Genomic DNA, 18380 nt, shown 5'->3' with positions numbered 1-18380 from the left:
CTTATCCCGCTGAGTACAATACAAGGTAGAACTTGTAACAGATACTCACAAACTTGTCATTTGGTCCTAGAGAGATTCTGTAATCCTAAAAATAGAAATAAAATTGTAATTACCAAGAAAAAGTCAATGTAAATGTAAGTGGTTCTTACCCAAGTTATTGCTACCCTTGGGCATAGTACAAGGTATTTTTAACTCATTGAAAAGTTGATCAGGAAGAAGGCCACAAATTTTTCTTCTTGAAAACTGAAGGCTGTGGTTTTCTCTTTAGCTTTTTAGAGTGAGGCCAAAATCAGTCATATTCAAGTTTTATGGATGCTCTATTAATGTGTGACCTGGAATTGTGAGTTCTATCTTCCCATACTGTCACTATAGGTGCCAAGATTGTGAATTTGCCCATCTTTCCTAAAACTAGATCCCTTTTTATATATGATGCTTAACAAAGTTTTAGTACAAAGGGTCTGTTTGCAAGATATCTTACAAGTTTCTTTTAGGTGACTCAAAAGAAATAAAGCAGCATTGGCTTCTATTTTGAGCAAAAATGTAGTCTATATTTGAATGAGAAAGGTGTTATTTTGAAAAAAGAAAATATATAAAACAAACTCTATTTTAAAGCTTCTTTGTATTAACTGGGAATTGCACACTGAGCACCAGGATCCTCATAGTCACATGACTGTAGAAACTGTAAAAGGAGAAGTTTACTTCTCTCCTGAAAACCTGAGATCATTGTAGATTGTTAACAATATTAAGTATTAAAATGTACTAAAAATAAATGAGGTGACTCAGTTAAAACTAATCAATGAGGTCTGCAACTATATGTCCTATATCCTAACTTTCCAGATGGCCCTACTTGCATGGCTTTTTAAATCCCTGTTTTTCTGTAAAAGTCTAAAGAGACTTTTAGTATTGGAGAAATTAAGTTAAATCACTGATTTATGCACTCACAAAGAAACTATATGCTTGGTGGTGCTAAGATTTAGGAATTGAAGGGAACAGATCTGGAGACCTCAAGTTTATAAGGTTCAAATTTGTTGACTTTCTGGGTGATTTTTTGCAAAATAAAAGCACAGAATTTGTAGAAATAGTACACTGAAGAATTCAAGTCTTGGCAAATGTGGACATTAGGAGGTAGGATAATTATCGCCCCATAAGATATGGGTAATTAGAAGCTTGTAGGAGGGAGGAAAAAAAATTTATATATATATAACAGGAGTGAGGAATGTCAGAGACTTAATTACTATTTTCCAAGGAATATTGTATATGCTCCAAAATGGGCTTTAGGCCCTAAGCTGAGCATTAGGAAGGGAAAGACTGGAAAGCTTCTGTGACACTTTTTCCTTGTCCACGAATTAGCTTCAGTGCATCCTCAGATCCCCTGAAATGGAAAACATTATTATGTATATATGTACATGTATACATTTTTTATGGAATAAGGTACAGAATTTCCATTATATCTTCACAAGTGTTCATAACTCAAAGATAATTAAGAATTAGTCCTCTGGGGTGTGAGTATGAGGTCTGAGAATGTGCTGCCCTGGAACTTCAGTGAGTTAGAGCTTGGATTTTGCACTGTGGTAGAGTCCAACAAGGCCTAGCAAGGACATAGTCTAGAGGATATGGCAGGAGATGGAACTTGGATGGTCCTTTGAGCTCTCAGATATCAGGGAAGGAAGTTCACAGAGTTTTCTACATCTGATGGCACATACTGTCTGCTCAGTCATGAAAGAAAAGCCTTGAGAGGACAGGTCTGTGAAAGACTACAAGGAACTTTGGACTTTGTCTTTCAAGTGTATGTACAAGTTACAAAAACCGGAGGCTCAGAAAGGCCTTGCTGTAAGGAATAATCTACAGATTTTTAATTTATAGTTACAAATATGTATGTCTTAATTTATGGTGAACTCTGAATTCAAAGAAAAGTATCTTGGTTTAGGAATTCATAGTCTGCAGATCTGTTTTGTGGGTGGTGACCGGCTGCACTGTACCAAACTCCTGGCTTTTTATCTATCTTCCCCCATCTTTGGCCTTCTTGTCAAGAGTACTTTTGGTGATAGACGTACCCCTAGGGGTATGGAATACCAGAGGATTGTGTCTAGAGATATGAGAACATTAATAGAAATTTGGATTAAAAATTTCATGGAATAACTGTAGTTGCCCATAAAGCAAATCGAGTCACATGGTTTTCTAGATTTCAGAAAGAGTTGATACTACAGCTGATGGAAAATTCCTCTGTTGACTGATTGGCAGTTCCTCTATCTGGCCCCTTCATTTGTTTCTATCTTATCTCTTTACCATTGAATGACTAACAAGCATTTAGTGATCTTTACCTATCAACTTACCTGGGAATACATCAAAGACCTTAATCCTTTTTTGACCACCAGATTCCATACAGCATTGTACCAGTTTGTATATGTTGTGCCCCCCAGGAAAAGTCATGTTCTTTGATACAATCTTGTGGGGGCAGACATATTGGTGGGGATTAGTTTGGAATGTTTGGATTGTATTGTTTCCATGGAGATGCACCCCACTCAACTGTGGGTAATAACTATGATTGGATAATTTCCATGGAGATGTGGCCCCACCCATTCAGCTTGGGCCTTGATTAATTTACTGGAGCACTATATAAGCTCACACAGAAGGAACGAGCTTGCTACAGCCAAGAGGGACACTTTGAAAAATGCACAGGAGCTGAAAGAGGAACTGCAGTTTACACAGACATTTTGGAGACGGCCTTTGAAAATAGACTTCTGCTCTGGAGAAGCTAAGGTAGGACAAACGCCACAAGAGCAACTGAGAGAGACATTTTGAAGAGAAGCTTCAGCCTAGAGAGTTACGTCCTGGGAGAAAGCCATTTTGAAACCAGAACTCTGGAGCAGACGCCAGCCACATGCCTTCCCAGCTAACAGAGGTTTTCCAGACATCACTGGCCATGCTCCACTGAAGGTACCTGATTGCTGATGTATTACCTTGGACACTTTATAGCCTTAAGACTGTAACTGTGTAACCAAATAAACTCCCTTTTATAAAAGCCAACCCGTCTCTGGTATTTTGCATTTTGGCAGCATTAGCAAACTAGAACAAGCATTATGCCTCAAATGGTGACTTGCATACTCTTAAAGTGTGTTTATATATTAAACTGAATTTCTCCTGTGCTGGTCAAGTAGTAACATTCTGGAATGATTTAGAGTAGTGATTAAAAGCACAGGCTCTGGTGCTATTCAACCACTTACTACTTCAAAAAACATATTAATAATTCCCACTTAATAGGGTCATTAAGAGAATTAAATGAATTAATTAAATGAAATAATATAAAGAGAGGCCACTTAGCCTAGTGCCTGCTGATACTTAGAGATGCATATTGATAAGTTAATTATCAGTATTCTATTATACTTCCCGTTCAATGCTTTTTTTGACTCTTAACTATACATTCGTATGTGGATACAGAGACCTAAACAAGTTAAAATGACTTGTTCAAAAATCACAAAACTAAATGGAGATATATCTGGGAAAATAACTCAGGATCCATGACTTATAGGTTAGACTTACAGGATGACTTCCAGTATCTTCTGAGTGAATCACTATCAAATATGCATATTTGAAAGAACAAGGGTCTGGATATGAACATTTGCTTCTTGAATATTTTTAGTCCTTGTATGCTTTTTTTTAAAAAAAAAATGGAGGCTTTGATAAAAAATAATGTAAACTGGCTGCAGGGGAGCCAGAATCCTGTTAATTGAGGCTAAATTTCAAAATCAATAGGTCTTGTTTTTATTTCCTAAATATATCTGCAGATTATTAACTCTCTGGAAAAGACCATTGATATGGAAAAGTTTAAAAGCTCATTCCTCCCTCAGGCTAAAAATGGAGACTGTGGAAAACATATCAGGCAATTACATCATTTATTCTTAGTTTATTGACTTGCTCCTTAGGCATGACTCTCATGCTTTTAAATCAGAAATATTCTCTTTCATAAGGTAGGAGATGGTTGATGCAAAAATGGACATATTAATTGTTATACAACTTTAGTGACTGCTGAGCATTGGTGCAACTGGGTAGCACTTTTTTTTGTCTAAGCATAAAATTATACATCAAAACATGGTATTACTTTTTCAAGTATACTTCACCATTGTTAATGAATTCATATGATCATGCAGTCACATTAGCATCATATTCTTTTTTTTTTTTTTTTTTTTTTTTTTTTCACTTTTAATTCTCAGCTTTATTTTTTGTTGTAATTTTTTTTTTTAAATCATCATTTTATTGAGATATATTCACATACCACGCAGTCATACAAAACAAATTGTACTTTCGATTGTTTACAGTACCATTACATAGTTGTACATTCATCACCTAAATCAATCCCTGACACCTTCATTAGCACACACACAAAAATAACAAGAATAATAATTAGAGTGAAAAAGAGCAATTGAAGTAAAAAAGAACACTGGGTACCTTTGTCTGTCTGTTTCCCTCCCCTACTTTTCTACACATCCATCCATAAACTAGACAAAGTGGTGTTTGGTCCTTATGGCTTTCCCAATCCCATTGTCACCCCTCATAAGCTACATTTTTATACAATTGTCTTCGAGATTCATGGGTTCTGGGTTGTAGTTTGATAGTTTCAGGTATCCACCACCAGCTACCCCAATTCTTTAGAACCTAAAAAGGGTTGTCTAAAGTGTGCATAAGAGTGCCCACCAGAGTGACCTCTCGGCTCCTTTTGGAATCTCTCTGCCACTGAAGCTTATTTCATTTCCTTTCACATCCCCCTTTTGGTCAAGAAGATGTTCTCCATCCCACGGTGCCAGGTCTACATTCCTCCCTGGGAGTCATATTCCACGTTGCCAGGGAGATTCACTTCCCTGGGTGTCTGATCCCACGTAGGGGGGAGGGCAGTGATTTCACCTTTCAAGTTGGCTTAGCCAGAGAGAGAGGGCCACATCTGAGCAACAAAGAGGCACTCAGGAGGAGACTCTTAGGCACAAATACAGGGAGGCCTAGCCTCTCCTTTGCAGCAACCGTCTTCCCAAGGGTAAAACTTATGGTAGAGGGCTCAACCCATCAAACCACCAGTCCCCTATGTCTGTGGTCATGTTAGCAACCATGGAGGTGGGGTAGGCGAATACCCCTGCATTCTCCACAGGCTCCTCAAGGGGGCACTACATCTTTTTTTTTTTTTTTTTCCCCTTGTTTGTCTTTTTTCTTTTTTTTTTTTTTAACTTTCCCTTCTTTTTTCAAATCACCTGTATGAAAAAAAAAGTTAAAAAGAAAACAAACATACAATAAAAGAGCATTTCAAAGAGACCATAGCAAGGGAGTAAGAAAAAGACAACTAACCTAAGATAACTGCTTAACTTCCAACATGTTCCTACTTTACCCCAAGAAAGTTACATAATATAGCAACATTTCAGTGAACTTGTTCCTACTACAACCATCAGAAATTAACAGACCATAGTCATTTCTGGGCATCCCCAGAACGTTAAATAGCTTATCTGTTCTTCCTGGATTATTGTTCCCCCTTCCTTAATTGCTCTCTACTGCTAGTTCCCCTACATTCTACATTATAAACCATTTGTTTTACATTTTTCAAAGTTCACATTAGTGGTAGCATATAATATTTCTCTTTTTGTGCCTGGCTTATTTCGCTCAGCATTATGTCTTCAAGGTTCATCCATGTTGTCATATGTTTCACCAGATCGTTCCTTCTTACTGCCGCGTAGTATTCCATCGTGTGTATATACCACATTTTATTTATCCACTCATCTGTTGAAGGACATTTGGGTTGTTTCCATCTCTTGGCAATTGTGAATAATGCTGCTATGAACATTGGCGTGCAGATATCTGTTCGTGTCACTGCTTTCCGATCTTCCGGGTATATACCGAGGAGTGCAATCGCTAGATCGAATGGTAGCTCTATATCTAGTTTTCTAAGGAACTGCCAGACTGACTTCCAGAGTGGCTGAACCATTATACAGTCCCACCAACAATGAATAAGAGTTCCAATTTCTCCACATCCCCTCCAGCATTTGTAGTTTCCTGTTTGTTTAATGGCAGCCATTCTAAACGGTGTTAGATGGTATCTCATTGTGGTCTTAATTTGCATCTCTCTAATAGCTAGTGAAGCTGAACATTTTTTCATGTGTTTCTTGGCCATTTGTATTTCCTCTTCAGAGAACTGTCTTTTCATATCTTTTGCCCATTTTATAATTGGGCTGTCTGTACTATTGTCATTGAGTTGTAGGATTTCTTTGTATATGCAAGATATCAGTCTTTTGTCAGATACATGGTTTCCAAAAATTTTTTCCCATTGAGTTGGCTGCCTCTTTACCTTTTTGAGAAATTCCTTTGAGGTGCAGAAACTTCTAAGCTTGAGGAGTTCCCATTTATCTATTTTCTCTTTTGTTGCTTGTGCTTTGGGTGTAAAGTCTAGGAAGTGGCCTCCTAATACAAGGTCTTGAAGATGTTTTCCTACATTATCTTCTAGGAGTTTTATGGTACTTTCTTTTATATTGAGATCTTTGGTCCATTTTGAGTTAATTTTTGTGTAGGGGGTGAGGTAGGGGTCCTCTTTCATTCTTTTGGATATGGATATCCAACTCTCCCAGCCCCATTTGTTGAAAAGACCATTATGGCTCAGTTCGGTGACTTTGGGGGCCTTATCAAAGATCAGTCGGCCATAGATCTGAGGGTCTATCTCTGAATTCTCAATTCGATTCCATTGATCTATATGTCTATCTTTGTGCCAGTACCATGCTGTCTTGGCAACTGTGGCTTTATAATAAGCTTCAAAGTCGGGGAGTGTAAGTCCTCCCACTTCGTTTTTCTTTTTTAGAGTGTCTTTAGCAATTCGAGGCATCTTCCCTTTCCAAATAAATTTGATAACTAGCTTTTCCAAGTCTGCAAAGTAGGTTGTTGGAATTTTGATTGGGATTGCATTGAATCTGTAGATGAGTTTGGGTAGAATTGACATCTTAATGACATTTAGCCTTCCTATCCATGAACATGGAATATTTTTCCATCTTTTAAGGTCCCCTTCTATTTCTTTTAGTAGAGTTATGTAGTTTTCTTTGTATAGGTCTTTTACATCTTTGGTTAAGTTTATTCCTAGGTACTTGATTTTTTTAGTTGCTATTGAAAATGGTATCTTTTTCTTGAGTGTCTCTTCAGTTTGTTCATTTCTAGCATATAGAAACATTACTGACTTATGTGCATTAATCTTGTATCCCGCTACTTTGCTAAATTTGTTTATTAGCTCTAGTAGGTGTATCGTTGATTTCTCAGGGTTTTCTAGATATAAGATCATATCATCTGCAAACAATGACAGTTTTACTTCTTCTTTTCCAATTTGGATGCCTTTTATTTCTTTGTCTTGCCGGATTGCCCTGGCTAGCACTTCCAGCACAATGTTGAATAACAGTGGTGACAGCGGGCATCCTTGTCTTGTTCCTGATCTTAGAGGGAAGGCTTTCAGTCTCTCACCATTGAGTACTATGCTGGCTGTGGGTTTTTCATATATGCTCTTTATCATGTTGAGGAAGTTTCCTTCAATTCCTACCTTTTGAAGTGTTTTTATCAAAAAGGGATGTTGGATTTTGTCAAATGCTTTTTCAGCATCTATTGAGATGATCAATTGATTTTTCCCTTTCGAGTTTTTAATGTGTTGTAATACATTGATTGTTTTTCTGATGTTGAACCATCCTTGCATGCCTGGAATGAACCCCACTTGGTCATGGTGTATGATTTTTTTAATGTGTCTTTGGATTCGATTTGCAAGTATTTTGTTGAGGATTTTTGCATCTATATTCATTAGGGAGATTGGCCGGTAGTTTTCCTTTTTTGTAGCATCTTTGCCTGGTTTTGGTATTAGGTTGATGTTAGCTTCATAAAATGAGTTAGGTAGTGTTCCATTTTTTTCAATGTTTTGAAAGAGTTTGAGTAAGATTGGTGTCAGTTCTTTCTGGAAAGTTTGGTAGAATTCCCCTGTGAAGCCATCTGGCCCTGGGCATTTATTTGTGGGAAGATTTTTGATGACTGATTGGATCTCTTTGCTTGTGATGGGTTGGTTGAGGTCTTCTATTTCTTCTCTGGTCAGTCTAGGTTGTTCATATGTTTCCAGGAAATTGTCCATTTCTTCTACATTATCCAGTTTGTTGCCATACAGTTGTTCATAATATCCTCTTATAATTTTTTTAATTTCTTCAGGATCTGCAGTTATGTCACCTTTTTCATTCATTATTTTGTTTATATGGGTCTTCTCTCTTTTTGATTTTGTCAGTCTAGCTAGGGGCTTGTCAATCTTGTTGATCTTCTCAAAGAACCAACTTTTGGTGATATTTATCCTTTCTATTGTTTTTTTGTTCTCTATGTCATTTATTTCTGCTTTAATCCTTGTTATTTCTTTTCTTCTACTTGGTTTAGGATTGGTTTGCTGTTCATTTTCTAGCTTCTTCAGTTGATCCATTAGTTCTTTGATTTTGGCACTTTCTTCCTTTTTAATATATGCGTTTAGTGCTATAAATTTCCCCCTTAGCACTGCTTTTGCTGCATCCCATAGGTTTTGGTATGTTGTGTTCTCATTTTCATTCGTCTCTATATATTTAGCAATTTCTCTTGCTATTTCTTCTTTAACCCACTGGTTGTTTAGGAGTGTGTTGTTTAACCTCCAGGTATTTGTGAATTTTCTAAGTCTCTGATGGTTATTGACTTCTAATTGTATTCCATTGTGGTCAGAGAATGTGCTTTGAATGATTTCAATCTTTTTAAATTTATTGAGGCTTGTTTTATGTCCCAGCATATGATCTATTCTGGAGAAAGTTCCGTGAGCACTAGAAAAGTATGTGTATCCTGGTGATTTGGGATGTAATGTCCTGTAGATGTCTGTTAAATCTAATTCATTTATCAGATTGTTTAGGTTTTCAATTTCCTTATTGGTCTTCTGTCTGGTTGATCTATCTATAGGAGAGAGTGATGTGTTGAAGTCTCCCACAATTATTGTGGAAACATCAATTGCTTCCTTTAGTTTTGCCAATGTTTCTCTCATGTATTTTGTGGCACCTTGATTGGGTGCATAGACATTTACGATTGTTATTTCTTCTTGCTGAATTGCCCCTTTTATTAGTATGTAGTGGCCTTCTTTGTCTCTCAAAACATCCCTGCATTTGAAGTCTATTTTATCTGAGATTAATATTGCTACACCTGCTTTCTTTTGGCTGTAGCTTGCATGAAATATTTTTTTCCATCCTTTCACTTTCAATTTCTTTGTGTCCCTGTGTCTAAGATGAGTCTCTTGTATGCAACATATTGATGGTTCATTTTTTTTGATCCATTCTGCGAATCTATATCTTTTAATTGGGGAGTTTAATCCATTTACATTCAACGTTAAAACCGTGAAGGTATTTCTTGAATCGGCCATCTTATCCTTTGGATTATGTTGCCATATTTTTCCCTCTCTCTATTAATATCCTTTATTGTACCCATACCGAATCTCTTTAGTACTGAACCTTTCTCCAAGTCTCTCTGTCCTGTCTTTGTTTCTCTGTCTGTAGGGCTCCCTTTAGTATCTCCAGTAGGGCAGGTCTCTTGTTAGCAAATTCTCTCAGCATTTCTTTGTCTGTGAAAAATTTAAGCTCTCCCTCAAATTTGAAGGAGAGCTTTGCTGGATAAAGTATTCTTGGCTGGAAATTCCTCTCTCTCAGAATTTTAAATATATCGTGCCATTGCCTTCTCGCCTCCATGGTGGCTGCTGAGTAGTCACTACTTAGTCTTATGCTGTTTCCTTTGTATGTGGTGAATTGCTTTTCTCTTGCTGCTTTCAGAACTTGCTCCTTCTCTTCTATGTTTGACAGTGTGATCAGTATATGTCTCGGAGTGGGTTTTTTTGGATTTATTCTATTTGGAGTTCGCTGAGCATTTATGATTTGTGTATTTATGTTGTTTAGAAGATTTGGGAAGTTTTCCCCAACAATTTCTTTGAATACTCTTCCTAGACCTTTACCCTTTTCTTCCCCTTCTGGGACACCAATGAGTCTTATATTCGGACGCTTCATATTATCTATCATATCCCTGAGGTCCATTTCGAGTTTTTCAATTTTTTTCCCCATTCTTTCTTTTATGCTTTCATTTTCCATTCTGTCATCTTCCAGGTCACTGATTCGTTGTTCAACTTCCTCTAGTCTTGTACTATGAGTGTCCAGAATCTTTTTAATTTGGTCAACAGTTTCTTTAATTTCCATAAGATCATCCATTTTTTTATTTAGTCTTGCAATGTCTTCTTTATGCTCTTCTAGGGTCTTCTTGATTTCCTTCATATCCCGTACTAGGGTCTCATTGTTCATCTTTAGTTCTTTGAGTAGCTGCTCTAGGTGTGTCTCTTCTGGTCTTTTGATTTGGGTGCTTGGGCTTGGGTTATCCATATCGTCTGGTTTTTTCATATGCTTTATAATTTTCTGTTGTTTTTGGCCTCGTGGCATTTGCTGTCCTTGATAGGGTTCTTTTAGGGTTTGTAGACCAGTTGAAGTCCTTATCTCTAATTTATCAGATCTACAGCTTCGTGGAGTACACTTTCTCTAACTAACCAGCAGGTGGCGTCCACGAGCCACCTGTTCTCCACAAGCCAGATCTCCCCTGCTTAGCCTTTTTGGTGAGTGGGGGAGTGAGTCTTGTGGGGCCTAATTGGTGTCCCAAGCTTGCGTGTGTAGTTGGTGTTGCCTGCCCTGTATGTGGGGCGTGTTTCTGGGCAGTCGGGGAGGGGGGGTGGCCCTAACAATCAAATCTCCCTGATGATCCTAGCGTTTTAAAGCTACTGCAATAGTCTAATCCTTCAGTTCAGTCCTGCCACAGTTTGTCTCTGCCACTGACCCACAAGTCTTTGGTATTGGCGTATGGCTCCTGAGACTTGCAAGTGGGCCCCTCTTCCAGGCTGTGCACCCCGGGTCCTCTGTTGAGGGATGACTGTGCTATGTCACAGGTGAGTGCCGTCCCCCCAGGGCAGTTCTGGGCTGCTGGGCTGTGTTGGGAGGCTCCCAGTCTGCTCAAATGATGGCTGAATGGGGCTCTGTTAATTCACACTGCTCCCCCTTCCCAGCTCTGGGACATTCAGCTGAGGTTGCAGGGAAGGCTAATGTCCACGCCCAGTTTTGTGGTGTGTGCCTGTTATTTGAAGCACTTCCGTCACACTGGGTTGTCTGGGGCAGCTCTGGGCTATGGGGCTGGCGATGGGCAGGAGTGTTTCCTGTCCACCAGGATGGTGGCTGTGAGCGGACACCCCCCTTTTCTTGGGAAGTTGTGTTGTTTAGTGAATTTTCTCAGCCACTGGATTATTGCCTTTTGTCTCAGAGCTCTCTTAGTTCTGCTCTTGACTTGACGTGCCCAAATTTCAATTCTTTGAAGCTTTCTGTATTGAGCTTCTTAGAGTAGTTGTTTTAGAAAAAGCAAATAGGATTTAAAAAAAAAAAAAAAAAAAAAAAAACGGCCCTCCTCAGAGATCTAATGGGTTATTGAAATGCTAATAGACAAAGCAACCAGGGCCATTAAGGAAAGGTGCCCTGGGCAGAGAGATCAGCCTTGCTTCGGGATTTGCATATGCGCCTCAAGGCCTGATCTCCGCCCTTCCCCTTTCTGTGTTCACCAGAACTCCAAAAATCCTCTGCTTTTACTTTGGAGCTTCTCGTGTTGTTTTCCTTCTATGCCCGTCTCCTCTCTGCTGGGCTGGCTGCTCTCAGAGTCTCTGGTGTCTGGCCTCAGTCTATCTATGGTTGGAGTTTGAATCAGTAGAATGAGTTTCCGATGAGAGCAGCCACTGCAATTCTCCCTTCTCCTTCCTGGAGCTGACAGCCCCTCCTCCCCCGGGACTGAGCCTGGCAGGGAGGGGCGCGGGTCCCCTGGCCGCAAAAACTTACAGATTTCGGTGATCTCAGCAGTTCCACGTTTTCATGAGTGTTGTATGAAGTATGCCCAAAGACAGATTGCTCTGTGGTGTCCAGTCCACGCAGTTCCTGGCTTTTTACCTACTTTCCTGGAGGAGTAACTAAAACATACCCATATTCTTTTTTACAGATGGAGAAACAGAGTATATAAGTAGCCCAAGGGTATTCATACCATATATTAAATAATAATTAAAAGTAAAACTCAGCATTCCTAGCCCTCATTTTAGAATTCAGGAAGTTTTTCCCATTGCTACAATCACAATTGTAGAAAAGGCAATTAGAGCAAATTATTGTCAGCTTTTTTCATTTCCCCAAGTATGGTTTATAGACTTAAAGCTGAACCTATGCTTTCAGAGATGGTGTTTCCGAAGGCCTCCAGATGCAGATAATGGTAGATAAGAGAGTTGTGGATTTGAACATCCAAGTTCTTTGAACAGTGTTTGGTCCCCACAATAATTGTCAGTAATATTCCCCAGTCATTCTGACAGCCAAAGACAATAGGATTCTCCCTTCCTCATATTTCCAAAGAAAGCCACTAGTGGCCCTTTCAAGAACCACTAATTTAGAAGCCTTGGGGGCAGGTGAAAGAGCCCAAGCCTACTGATTTCTGATGTGTCCCTCTCTAAAAACCCCCTTCTTCCCATCAGTATCTCTATAGTTGGAGTGTTCTATCTCACTGGCTGCTTTACACATTTAATGAAGTATTGTGTTAAAATATAGTCTTCCCTACTTTGTGTGAATAATTCATTATTGAAACACCTTTTGTCAGGTAAATTTTCACAAGTCTATATGGTAAATATTAAAGCCAGAGGACAATATTCCTATGCGTTTCTGAGATCTTGTCCTGACATCTACTTATTCAAAACACAAAATGCCAATATATTGGATAAAATAACTTCAGTGGTTGACGGAGTTATCAAGATGTGCATAATAGAGATATCCATCCCTATTTATTCTAATCTATGGCTGTCTCCTGACTTCCTTTAGCTTTTTCAGAGTACAAATACCTTACCCTTAAGATTATACTCGATGTATGTGCATAATTCTCAAATATTATGAAGTTGAACCTTCAACAACAACAACAAAAAAACAAGAAACAGAAGAGTAAAGACAATAAAGACAAAGTAGAGCTCTTAAAACAATTCAGATAATGAAGGAGATTATCAGTACTCAAAAGTAACAACCCATGAGAACTCTGAAAGGAGATTAAGTGCAGCTGCACAAACTATACACCCGCAAAGTACAGTATTGCTCCTAAATGTGTAAGACTTCAGTTAGCCTTTGTCTATCCAAAGAAATGCCTTAAATGGTCAAGTCAAGTCAAATCCTCACAATTCATGTCTGTACCTCTTCCCATTGTGCCCCTAATCCGCTCTCTTGAAATTAAATGAAAAATAGTTCTTACGGAAATAAATATGTTTTAACATTCCCTGAGGGAGAAGTCATCTATCTTAGTAGAAAAGAGTTCCAGTTATGGAGTCAGGGTACTTGAGTTTGAATTTAGCCTCGTTGAGCCTCAGAGTCTTCCCCATTTTCATGAGGATTTAATAAGATAAGGCATGTATGGACTAATACAGGTCTGATACACAGTAAATAATTTTTTAAAATCTTAGTTATATATACTTACTGTATATAGTTATTATATATAGCTACATTAATTTGTGATAATGATGTAATGACTGTGCTCTTATGCAAGGTCTCTTTTTAACAAGTTGTTGTTCACTTGTATTAAATTTAAAAAGAGACCCAAAGCTTACAGGAATAGCTAAAATAATGAATGACAGAATAAAATATTTGAAATTTAGATTTAAAAGATGGATTGAGCTCACTGAGAAACAAGGTAATAGGAAACGCAAATGGAAAGAGCTGTTTGCCAATTAAATGATAAATGATATATGGAAAAACATCTAGGAGTTTTAATACTTCAAAAAACTCAATATTGAGATGTAGCAGTTAAGAAGTAAACATAATACAGGAATGAATTAGTAGGAATTTAGTTTACAACAAACATCAACTATTTTGGAAGTGGTTACTCTGTGCTTGTCATACAAAGTTGTGGGATTCTAGTCTGTTTTCTGTAGCCTGTACAGCATTTTAGTGATGATATTGAAAAAGAAATAAAATACTTCACAAAATAGAGTGATCTTTGCCATAAGAGAAATGTGAAGGTCAGAATCTTTGGTTTTACAGAAATAATGAATCATTTAATGAGTTAAAAATGTGTCTCCAACTCAACATATTTTTATTAGAATCTAACCATTCATTGGGGTATTTATTTATTTATTCCAAAGCCTCAATGGATTGTTTACAGAAATCCCAGCAGATTTCTGGTTATCTCTTATTGGCCAGAACTGTGTCATAGCTGCAAGAGACTCTGGAAAAGTAAATATTGTGTAAACAAAGTTCAGATTCTCTTAGAAGAATGAAAAATGAATATTGTGTAGGAAGCTAACAATATGTGCCATAAGTGAAGAGTTATCAGTTCAGTGATAGAAGTTTATATAAAATCAAGAGGTGGGAAAATTTATCAATATTGTCCTGGATGTCAGGGAAGATCTCTAGAGACGGTGGGAGTGAATATGGGGTAAGAAAAAGCAGATGTGTAGAGTATGTTTAAGAAACAGACCCAGGGATCTCCAGTCACACTCTGCACAGCTGACAATTGCCTTTTCCCAACCATGACAGAAGGCTGTGGAATTTTTCTATCTGGGGAGAGTAAAATCCAAATGTCTTTGGAATAGGTTAGCAGGCATGGTTGAGAGCAGGGTGTGTGTTAGGAAGAAGTGAATAATGAAGGCCAAGACCTCCTTAGCCCTGTCTGACTCAGTTTCCAGAATGCTGGCAGGCAGATATGTATCTGGAAAATTCTCCTCTCCTAGATTTGACCAGACCAAGAGAAAGATCTGAAGTGCTAAAATTATTCTCCCAGTAAAACAGTCCAGTCATATCTTCCTACTTTGAAGCCTACAATAAGAAAACTATCCCAATGTTTCCAAAAAAGCTTTTAATGTACCACTAATAATATGAACAGATAGAGAACAAAATGTACAAGCAACTTAGAAGAAGTAAATATTTGCAAGATGAAGGAAACTAAAATAAGTTTTATTACTATGTTCAGAATTAAGAAAAAGATTGCATCCATGAAAAAATAATAGGATCTATATAAAACAGGCAGATAATAATTGTTCTTCAAAATTAAAATCAGTAGAAATAAAAATTTCAGAAAAAGTTTTGAAAGTAAAGAAATTCTCACAGAATTAGAACAAAACAAAACAAAGTTTTTTAAAAAAAACCTTAAGACAAATTTTTTCAAGATAAAAAAAGATAAGAAAATTGGAGGGACATTTTGAGATGTTCAACATCTGACTAATAGCAAACCCACAAAGAGATGAGAAAAAGTGGAAAGTATGAAATAATAATTCAAGAAAATTCCTTAGAAATGAAGGCTATGCATTTCCAGATTGTGCCCAGCACAACAGCTGAAAGTCAGCTGACACAGAGGTATATAATTGTGCCATCTCAAATTTTATATGCTTCCAGAGAGAACATGAACATGATCAGGAATTAGAAATAGTATTATTTCTCAAAGCTACACTAAAGCTGGAGAGGATAGAGAAATGCCTTCCAAATTTGGAGAGAAAATTATTTTGAATGGATAACACTATACCCAGTTAAACCATCAGTCATGTGTGAGAGTAGATTAAAGATATTTTCAGACTTGCAATCTCTCAAAAGGTTTATTTCCCATGCAGCCTTTCTCAAAGTTACTGCTAAAGTTCTCTCACCCTAATGAGAGAACAAATCAAGAAAGAGAAAAACATGAGATACAGGAAATCAGAGCTCCAACTCAGGAAAGAGAGAAAGGGATCTCTCTAAGTTGAAGGTAGAGCTCATGATCATGGAAATTCCAAGGCATAGAGCACGAACAATTTGGAGCTTATAAGAAGCCTCTGGAGAGTTGTCTCCAAGAAGAACTTGATACAATCCTAATGGCTTTAACTATTTTTAAACAACGAGGAGAATTGGGATATAGAAAATTAAGTTAATTAAGAAGTAATACTCTTAATACCAACAAAGTATATAAAAGATTGTTCAAAAAAGGAAAAGTAAGCATAGTGTAAAATGTATTCCAGCTAGTATTTTTATAAGTTTAATAAAGCCTTTCTGTGCTATCCAAAGAGAGGTCCATATGACATTTTCCTGGGTTCTCAACATAACTTAAAGGAAATTTAAACAATGTCCAGGGCCTTGATGGCCTGCAGATGAAGGAGGGTGTCCTTAAATTCCTTGCAGTAGGACCCACTTAGGTTGCACCAACCTTGACTTCCAGATGGAACACTACATGTACAAAGGAAAGTGAAGACATCTACATCGTAAATCTGAAGTGGACCTGTGAGAAGATTCTGCTGTTCGCTCATGCCATTGCTGCCATTGAAAATCCTGCTGATGTCAATGTCATATCCTCCTGGAATACCAACCAGCAGGCTGTGCTGAAGTTTGCTGCTGCCACTAGAGCTACCTCTAGTTGCCCAACTCTTCACTTCTGGAACCTTCACTAGCCAAATTCAGGCAGCCTTCCTAGATCCACATCTTCTGGTAGTGACTGATCCCAGAGCTGTATCTCAGCCTCTCACAGAGACATTCTATGTTAAACTGCTGACCGTTGCTCTGTGTAACAGATGCTCCTCTGTGCCATAAGGACATTGCCATCGCATGCAACAACATGGGAGCTCACTCAGTGTGTCTGATGTGGTGGATTCTGGCCTGGAAAGTTCTGCTACTGCATGGCACCATCTCCCGTGAACACCCATGGGAGGTCATGCCTGATCTTTACTTCTACAGAGATCCTGAAGAGATTGAAAAGGAAAAACAGGCCACTGCTGAAAAGGCTGTGACCAAGGAGGAATTTCAGGTGAATGCACTGCTCCAGCTCCTTAATTTACTGCCACTCAGCACAAGGTCCCAAACTGGTCTGAAGGCATGCAGGTACCCCCTGAGCCTATTCAGCAGCTCCTTAACTGACAGCTGGAGTGTTCCATATGCAGCTAAAGATTGGTTTGTAGCTCCCACTGCTCAGGCAACTGAATGGGTAGGAATAAATACTGAGTGGTCATAGCTATTCTTCCAAAGGCTCTGAAACAGAAAGTGGAAATAAGGTTGCTGGAAAACAATCAGTTTCTATAAAAAAACCTAAATATTGACTGAACTAAAGATAGTTTATAACTTCATTTGAAGCTTGGAGAAAGTTGTGCAGTTGGTAGAATTAAGAGAGTGAAAACAAAAAGCCATGTCCACAATTCCTGTAGCAGGAAATCAACAAAGTGTTTAAAAATGTTTAAAAAACAATATAGCAATGTTATTTGGGAATGTGGAGGTAAATAAACATCTACAGGTATTGAAAGTAGTTGCCTTTGGGGTCTGGGAAACATGGGAGCCAGGGAAGGACAGGTGACACACTGCCATCCCATAATTCTTATAAAAATGTTTGCCTCTTTAAACCACGAGAGTGTTTGTGTGTGTGTCTCTATGTATCTATAATCTTTGTTGAAAATAAAAACTTAATTACAAAATTAAGATCAGCTAATGCTATTTAGGCTTTTTACAGCATTTTCACTTGAGTTCACCTTAGTTACATTATCTCTTGTTGCAAACACTAAAAGTAAATTAATCTTGGTATTTGTCACCTACTTTTGAGAAATATCTTGTTTTATTTATGATTGGAGACTTCATCTTTACAGAATATGTAACCAGTATAATTATTTTCAACAGTTACTTATTTAGATAAACTGGGAATTGTACTGCATTTTAAAAGACATTTATTTCACAAAATCCCCATCATACCAAAGGCCAGCTAAGATAACTTTTGGGCATGCTTGATTTTGTAAGTGACCTCAGGATGTGCTGATATTACATGCAGTAGAGAAAAAGTCAGCCACCCTCATTTGACCCTCATTTGTAGTGCAGAGATATGCCCCATAAGTGACAGTGGGATTAGAATTTCCTTACCTCTTCAGAAGATTTGACTTCAAACAATATTTACCAAACTTGAAGAGACTCACTGGCTTTTGTTCACTTCTATAAAATATATAAACTCTTTTTCTGCAGGTTTTATAAATGACTTCCATTGCTCCTTATTTATTTCAAGATCTAGTTCAAGTTTTCCTCTCTGAATTTTAAAGCTCAATTAAATTTTTTCTTCTCACCTCATTATCAGTTTCTTTTTCTTTTCTCACTTGCTTTATTATTTCTAAACACTTCACTGAGCTTTTTGACTCTCGGTTTGTAGGAGAGACAATCTGTTGTTTTAGTAAATTCCTTACTGGAAGTTAGAGTACAGAAAAGATTACAGAACTATTAAAAGATAATGTACGAGTTATTGGTGTGGGAACGTTGAAGCAAAAGCCTTGCCTGTTCTCATTGCTCCCCCTTCCTCCACCCGCTCTAGTATTTATTTTCCTAATC

The 18380-nt window shown here is 37.8% G+C and overlaps 1 pseudogene; it reads left to right on the top strand.

Annotated features, from left to right (window-relative positions):
* Nucleotides 1-17034, top strand: part of LOC119515225 — a 28220-nt pseudogene extending 11186 nt beyond the window's left edge.
* Nucleotides 17035-18380: the final 1346 nt, after the last annotated feature.

This window comes from Choloepus didactylus, chromosome 1 (assembly GCF_015220235.1).
Source record: "Choloepus didactylus isolate mChoDid1 chromosome 1, mChoDid1.pri, whole genome shotgun sequence".
NCBI classification, from domain to species: domain Eukaryota; kingdom Metazoa; phylum Chordata; class Mammalia; order Pilosa; family Megalonychidae; genus Choloepus; species Choloepus didactylus.
The sequence above is the reverse complement of the archived record's forward strand: the minus strand, read 5'-3'. Positions and strand labels throughout refer to the sequence as shown.